Raw genomic sequence first — 9,346 nt, forward strand, 5'->3', positions numbered from 1 at the left:
ACACTATTACAATTGACTCCTACAGTTACCTTGAGCTACAGAATGAAGTGCACATGTTTGATTTCACAGTTAAGATATGCATGCTTAATTTGCTACTAATGTATAGAAGAGCAATATGTTTAATAAAATAATAATTAATTTGTGCTGCATATATATACCTCTTGCTTCTCTCAGTCTTTCTAAGCATTCATAATGGGCCTCACTGTTCTCTGAAATCCCATGGGCAGCTGTAAAGCAAACAGGAGAGAAAAAAAGAAGAGTATTATGCATACCAGTCTTGGCTGTCTCCAGCTTGTATATAATTTAAAGTATCTTTAAATACTCACACAACTGTGGGATGTCAGCAGTCTTCCAGCCACTGGTTGAGTTGTTCCTACTTGTACCTTTTCAGGTCATTGTAATGGTGCCTGCAATATTCTCTAGTGCAGGGAATGCCAGTCATGCTGGAAACAGCTTTGGCAAGACTATTCCAAGTCTCTGATTTCTATTGAGACTGAATATAGTCCCCCTGCAATAGCCTATGGTTGTAGTGCTTAAGTGCAATGAATATTCTAGACTCCTCTACACCTGAAATGTAAGCCCTAAATTGGCCACCTTCCTTCCTAGCTCCTGTCATGTCCATACAGGTCATATAGCAACAGTTAAAAGTGCTTCTTGCCAATTTGGGATACTGTACTTTATGGCTAGTGCACAAACCCACATAATCATGCCAACCACATTTGTGCAATGTTAAGTATGGAGCAACAATGCTAAACAGAGAGGAAGGCAGTTTATGAAACTGGAGAGGTAATGTGACAGTTGGCATTATTTTATGGCTTGTATGCTGCTGCAACTGTAAGATGGCTTACATTTTCAGACTTGTATTGGGGGAGTTACTTCTAAACATCAAACCTCATATAACTGAACCTCATTTCCATGAGATGAAAATAGTGAAAACTGAAATAGCAGAATTTTTCTCAAGGGTATGTAAACACTTGCCCAACATGCCCTTTTCTCCACTTTAGTGCAATCCCTGAGTTGGCATATATAGTTTGGGGGTGTGGGGGCATAGCCCCACACCTACATGGGTTTTACTTACTTTATTGTGCGTTTCATGTAAATTTGGGCAAGTGTTTACTTACCCTGGAAAAAAATTGCCTTTCGGGTATGTCAGCTTTCGTTATTTTTGTCTTGAGGAAAAGAAGTTGGTTATATGAAGTTCGATGTTTAGAAGTAGATCCATATTGGGGGTATAGATTTTATGACTTGACCCATTTTTTTGCATGGCTGGACACACCAATAAAAGTAATTTGTACAATGTGTGATTCAAACCTATTTAAAATAGAGAATACATATTCTTATGTGTAGATGTTTTTTCCTTCTTGCCACAGAAGAAGTATTTCTTATATATGCTCATTAATTATATATACACATTAAACAGTGACTGGTTAACCATGTATGTGTGTGATGATTGGTTAACCATGTATGTGTGTGACCTGACAAGGTCCTGGTTATACATTTATGTGTATACGAATGTCAATGAAGTATGAAGTCCATATCAGGGCAGAAAAGAAACTTTTAATAACAGAAAAATAAGTGTCAGTATACCCTCAGTCAGATATATAATTCATATGATATAGACTGTTATACATAGTTATTATGTGTAATTATCTTTATATTGTTCTTTATTTTAAAAAAAAATGAGTGTTAACACCATTAATAAAATTTGGAGTACACTAGATTAGAACCCTGGCTCACCTGTATAGTGGTCATTAATTTACACCAGTTGACACAGTTGACATTACTGTCCAGAGCTCCCATTACCACTGAGGGCTTGTTTGCCAGACATGCTCATTAGTTATATATACACATTATGTATGTGTGTGACATGAAAGGTCAGAAAATGAATTTCTGATATAGAATTTTTATGAAATTAGATCATTTAATGTGCTAGAGGAAGCCACTGCCTTTATTAAAAACAATAACATTATTTCCTTACCTGAAGATATGGAATGGGCATCTGCATCTCTGAAGAGAGTTACTAATAAATCTTCTTGGATTGATGTTAAAAAGAAAAAACAAAAACCTGAGTCAAAGATTCCTGTTCCCACTAAACCTCTCAAAGCATCTACTGCAACTGGATTTAAATTTGTTCTATACTTGCTAAATTTTCAAGTAACAAACTTTTAAGTAAAACACAAACCAAGTCCAGTAAATGAAATCTTCCAACCGTTAAAACAGTTCAGTAATTCTACTTGAGACAATAAACTAAATTACTCAACTGTTTTAACGGTTGGAAGATTTCGTTTACTGGACTTGGTTTGTGTTTTACTTAAAAGTTTGTTCGCTGTCTTTCGTATTCATAGTTTAATAAATTTTCAAGTAAGGTACGTCATGACAATATTTTTCTTATTGCTTTTCTTTCTCTTTTTGCTTTTTCATTTCTATACTTTTGTTTTTGTTCATATACAAATTAAATAACTGTTTATGCTTTTAGTATATTAGTATAATGTTACTGGCTTATTGAGTGATATAATTAATTGATCAGTAAGCTATCTTTGCTTCTATGACCTTAAGATGACATGCTTTATTTCAAATAATATATAGCCCTTTGCCCTGCTAAATGTTCTTCTGAGTTATGACACAGGCATAGTCACTGCTTAGATTAATTTATCAAAACTGTTTTGGATACATGGGATAACAGGGCATATCTATGATTTAGTATATATTAACTAGTTTCTTTAATATTTATAACTTCTGATTGTTTCCCTCTGGCATGTTCTATGGTAGATATTTACAGCTATTTCTATCTTAATTTTGTCTTTGAGTCATTCACTTTTAAGAACTGTTATCCATAGTAAGTTTTATATAAATAATGTTTTTACTATTTTTTGTCATTTTAACTGATGCAAGTTAATTATTATTGATTTTAGTCAGTTATTTAAACATCTGCTATTCTAAAAGTTTAGGAGTTAATTTTAAGGACAAATATGTCTTATGGAATATTTCTAAAAATCTATGTTAACATCTTTTGTGAATGACACATACTCACTATGTGCTAACACCCAGTTCTCATCAAGTTTTTATTTAGTGAGAGTTTGTCGTGATAAGATTGATTCAAAGGGCAAGTAAATACAAATGCTAAATGATTCTTTGATTTGTTCTGCCATTTTGACATTTTTATTAGAACTAATACAGATGGCATGCTTAGGTATTTTGGGTAATCATTTAGATTGTTAATAAAGCTAATGTTTCCTTAGTCTATTAAGCACTAAATTCAGATGATATATATCCTAATATGTCTCTTGCTTCCTTAGAGAATAATTACTGTATTAATTTTTAATGTTTCTAATAATAGTGTATGCAGCTCATCTCTAAAACCTAACTGGAATCAATATCTGATTAGTTGTTTATCACTACTATTTTTCTCTTAATTTATAATATGTTCTCCATTTTTTACTTTGTTTTCATGGGCTCGAACCAACAAAGGTTGATGGTTGGGACAGGTAGTCTAGCAGATTTAGTTTTGTTTGCTAGATTAGGAATGTATCTCATTCCATGTATAGGGTGTATTAAAGTTTATATCAGAGTGAAATATGCTAATTTTTGTTATTTAACTGTTTTTCTAGTTTTGAAATGCCTGACACAATTGTTTTACTTTTATATTTCATGGGGAAAGTTATTTGGATTGAGATAAATAGAAATACAACAATTGATATTCTATTGTCTATTCAGAAAGAAGAGTATTATGTATACAGGATTCTATTAATATAAGTTCCTTTATTATTTGTTATCTTTAAAGAATTCTGATATGGATTTAACTTTGATATCCTTAAATATTAATGGCTTAAACAACCTGTATAAGAGAGCCAACTTACTAAGGTATCTTAAACTAAACAAGGCTCAAGACGTTTTTCTCCAAGAGACATACTTTAAAATAAATGACACATTTATGTGGATCCCTAAGGAATAGGTAAAACTTGGTCAATCTTCTTATAAAAATAAGACCAGAGGAGTAACAATTCTATGGAAAAGGACTTTCTTAAATCCCCCAATCATTTACAAACATGTAGAAAATGATGGACTCATTGCCTTAGTTATACTTAAATTTAATAATAGAATTTGGACCCTGGTTAATTTATACTGGCTCCTGGGTATGAGGGTTGGACTAGCTTAGACTTTATTGTAACTACTTCTAAAGGTAATATTATGCTAGGAGGTGATTTCAGTTGTATCACAGATATTACAGAAACTACCAATAAGAATTCTCCTAGACTATTGCCCTCAGCCAAACAGTTAAAAATGGGCAGAAATGTTTAAATTAAAAGATACCTTTAATGCTTTGGGACCAAATTCTTTACTATTCTCACACCAGTACTATAGACATTGTACCCAAACTAAAATAGATAAAATTTATATCTCACAAGATCTTTATTCCAAAATATTGAATTTTTCAATACAACCTTGTCCCTTTTCAGATCATAATTCCTTGTTGTTAACAATACACTTGGAATTCAATCAATTAGTTATTACTTCAAGGATTCCTTCATATATCACAATAATTAAAGACTTTAAATCTTGGATAACTTCTGAACTTCAGCTTTTCTTAGAGATTAATTATAAACCTGAAGTAAACACAATTATGGCTTGGGATTCTTTTAAGGCCTATATATATGGTAAAACCATTAGCTGGTACAAAAATAAAATTAAAGAATGGGACTCAGAGTTACAGCAACTCCAAAATCAAATATTATCTCTTTAATCTAATAACAACTTAATTGCTACAGATAATAATAAGAAAATAGAAGAAGCAAATAAAAAATACAATGAAATATTATCCCATAAAAATAATTTAGCTATGGAAAAACTGAGATACAATCAAAAATCAATAACATCGATAGTATCTTTCATGAAGGGAAAAGGAAAAAAGTATTGGACATAGGGGACATTCTGGAGGCTTTTAATTATCATTATGCAGAGCATCATAAAGATAAAATAAGTACAAATGAATGTGAGAAGTTAGAGAATATAGCTCCCAACATAACAAGAATTCCTGGGGTGCTTAAGTTAGCTCTACAAAAACCTATTTCTCAAAAGGAAATTATAGATGGGATTAAAGGAGGTAAGTCTAATAAAGCACCTGGAATAGATGGCTTAATTATCGAAATATCTAGATTGTTTCCTTCTTCTATAACCTCTCTCCTACATAAAACATTTCTTGAAGTTCAAACATTAGCAAATATTCCTCCTTCTTGGATATATTCACTAATTTCCCCATTATGAAAAGAGAAGAAGGACCCTAATCATTGCAACTCATATAGACCAATTTCTTTGCTGAATAATGATTATAACTATTTATGTCAATTATGGTCAATAGATTGAAAATACCGATATCTAAAATAATTAATGAAGACCAAACTGGTTTCATACATAACAGGCATATACAGGATAATATTAAAAGAGTATTAACTCTGATAGATTACCTCAATAGAGGAAACCTTGAAGTATTGATAATAGGTCTGGATATTCAAAAGGCCTTTGACTCCTTAAATTGGGGTTATTTATTCAAAGTCTTACAGTTATTTGATTTCCCCCTTTTATAACAATGCTAAAGAAAATCTATGAAAATAATCTAGCATATGTCAAGTTAGGTCCCTTTACTTCAAAAGCAATCCAAATTACTAGAGGTACTAGACAAGGATGTCCCATGTCTCCTATCCTATTTGCTATGACCATAGAAATACTTGCTATTTTAATACATAATAACCCAAAGATAAGAGGTATAAATATATATGACCAATACATTTCTAAAATAATGATGTTTGCTGATGATATTTTACTTACCTTACCCAACTCTAAGGAAGTGTTAGGTGAAGTGGATATAGTAACAACAAATTTCCAAAAAATCTCAGGATTCTCCTTCAACAAATCTAAATCAAAATATTTATTATTAAATAAAAAAGAACATATATGTTCCAGTTAATCATATTATTGGAAACCAAGTTTAAACTCTAGACTATTTAGGAATAGTCCTAGGCAAGAATATAGAGGAAACCTTACAGCTTAACTATGCCAAAGCCATAGACTTAATCAAGACATTAATAAGCAAATTGAATAATTTGTTTATAACATTTGATGATAGGTTACAACTGATAAAAATTGTTTTGTTACCTAAAATATTATATATAGCACAAGCTCTTATACTTCAACCAGGAAAGAAAATCCTTAAATAAATCACTTCAACTCAGATGAAATTCCTATGGTACCCCAAAAGAAATAGAGTGGCATATTCTCATCATATCAGAAAATGGGAACGGGGGGGGGGGGTTACAATTCCCAGAGATTGAAACTTATATAAAGGCATCTATAATTAAAATAGTGATGAACTGGATAAATCCTAGATATTCTTCTAATTGGAAGCAGTTACACTCCATTATCCTAATGAATGAAAATGATTTATCAAAGAATGCTTTGGTAACTGACAAAAATAACATGATATGGCACTATTTAAGTTTAAATTTACAGTATAGTACAACAAAATTAACTAAACTAACACTAATAAACAATGTTTTGATGTGTTTAGAAAATTCATTAACACAAATTTAGATATAAAACTGTGGCATAGATTTTTAATACCATTTACTATTACAAGGGATTTCCCAGATAAAACACCTAGAGAGATTTTTGGTTTATGGGAAAATAATAATTTATTTTGTTGGTTGCAATGTATTGAAAACCAACAAGCTTTGAACACACAACGTATATTGTCAACCTATGGCCTATCCCCTAATGACTGGTTGGTTCTTCAGAGTGTCACAGCATACACTAAGGATCTGTGTAGAATAATACATAACGCATCCTTCAAAACCGTACGAAAAATTATAAACTGGATTTTTGGAATTCTATATAATAATATAAATGTTAAGAATGAATTATCATATCTATATAATACTTTAATTGTCTATAAGACAGCTCCTAAAGATTCTTACTGACAATACATAACTAAAGGGTTTCAAGTATCATTATCAATGGAAGATAAACAAACATTTTATTTTCAGTTAAACTAACTTCTTACTCACAATTCTAGAGGATTTTTCATTGGAAATTTCTACACAGATCCTTTTTGACACGTGAAACTCTCAAAAATGAACCATTCAAACAGCAAGTTATGTTGTAGATGTCATCTGTCCACTAATGCTGACTGGTCTCATATTTTTTTATAACTGTACTAATATTAAACCATATTGGAATGAGATTAACAAATTTCTTCAAGCTATCTATACTGATATATTTGTTTTGACAAAGTCTTTAATTTTATTGAATGTTGGTAATAGTAATAATATGAAGAAAGATGACATGTATTTGTTGTGGACAATGTTAGCAATAGCCAGAAAATGTATAACTAGAAGATGAAACTCTAATCTAGCACCCACAATGGAGGAATTCCTATCATCACTGAAGAAATGCATACTAATAGAGAAAAGAACTAAAACGTTAAGAACTTTTCTTAAGCCATTGGTTAATAGTCTGTGGAAGAAAGTTTTGAATTTGATTGATACCCTATAGATGGAACCAAACTCTTCCTAACTATCATAGTTTATATATTAACTTATTTAACTATAAATGTTTTTATCTGAATCCTTTTTGTCAGGCTGAATGTAAATACTATAAATAGTTACTGATTGTTATGAATGTATTAAATTATTGTGTTATTTCATCAAAATAAAAATAATTTGAGTAAAAAAAAGAAAATTAGTTTTTAATTGTATAACCATAATTGTACTAATACCACAATCAGACATATAATGTATATGGTATCATGTGCATGTTCAATCCATCTGCTATACATAGTTATTTTTGTGTATAATTTTTTTATTTTATTAATTTTTATCTAAATTAGAGTGGCCCAGCATTAATAAAATTTAGAGTTTGCTAGATTAGAATCCTGGCTCACCTGTATCATAGCCATTAACTTACAACAGTTGACAGAGGTAGAGTAAGGCAGCAGGTGTAATTATTATACTCATTATTGTGTATGAGTGCTGACCACCTGGCAATGCTGCTTAGTGTGTTTCCATGATGGAAATTAACAATGTCACTTTATTGTCTGCAAGCATTGTGGAAGCGCAACACTGATTAGCATTTTTGTGTGATGGAAAGCAAAAGATGTAACAATGTATTTTTTTTAAATTGACAATGGGCCGGATTCACGAAGGCTTGCACGGAGTCTAAGAGTAGTGTAAGACTCCATGCAGCCTTCGCGATCCAGGAACAGCCCAGTCCGAGTAAGAGTCAAGCTAAGCGGCTCTTACACGGAGCGGGCGTGGATAAGCTAATCAACTCACTTGCAGCCGAATAGCATGCAAATGAGGCTGATTAGTGATCCAGGAAGCCCAAAACAGCTCGTGTAAGAGCCGTTTTAGCTGCAGAAATGTACTCAGTTGACAACTGAGTACGTTTCTGCAAACACAGCAATGGAGCCATGTCAGCTCCAAATAAAGGGTGCATATGTGATAGGCAGCATGGCAATGGCCAAATATGTGGCCATTGGGAAGGTGGACCCATGCAACTATATTAAAAATATATATTTTTTTCGGCGATTGCCGATGTTTAAACCAGTGCAGCCCAGCAAGCGGGCTGCACTGCATAGAACTATAAAACGAAGGTTTGAAACCCACAAATGCAGGTTTTATGCAATACATGGAATGTCAATGGAGGGACCAGCAGAGCAAAACCAACATGGCCACCGTGTAGTGGTTGCTAAGGGGGGAAGCTGAGTCTAAGAGATGTAACTAAGCATTAGTAGGCAATCTGATGCAAATGAGTGTAAGGATACTGAATTCCACTGTCACATAGCAAATGAGCACATTCTGAGTAGTGTAAGAGTTACATACAAGGGAGGAACAGAGTAGGAGATAGGTGACATCACAGGGGGGAATGGTAGAAAGAGATGCAGTTCATTGGAGGTTAGAGTTACATGACAGATGTCAGACAGATATCAAGGAAAGAGGTGTGCCACTAAGTAAACATGAGAAAGTCAAGAAATGGAAGGTGTACACTGTTGCCTACACCAAAGTTTCTTGCTGGATGTGCACACGTGTGCGCCTGGCCTTGAGTAAGGCAGTGTGTGCGTGTAAGGCAGACTCAGCATGTGGGAGCATGTTGGGAGATGTTTAACACCGTGTGCATGGCGTGCGTCTTTAAAACCAAATAAGCAGATTCTGAACTGTGTAAGTATGTGCGCGTGTGTAAGCCACTGTGAGCGTGTTTCTGCTGGTTTGCACACGGCTCCACCCTGAGGAAACAGAAAGGAAAAAGGAAGCAACAGATGTAGTAGGAAGTTAGCAGGGAATACTGCTGGAGCTAT

This window comes from Protopterus annectens, chromosome 2.part1 (assembly GCF_019279795.1).
Source record: "Protopterus annectens isolate FY-2018-M chromosome 2.part1, PAN1.0, whole genome shotgun sequence".
Lineage (NCBI taxonomy): Eukaryota > Metazoa > Chordata > Ceratodontiformes > Protopteridae > Protopterus > Protopterus annectens.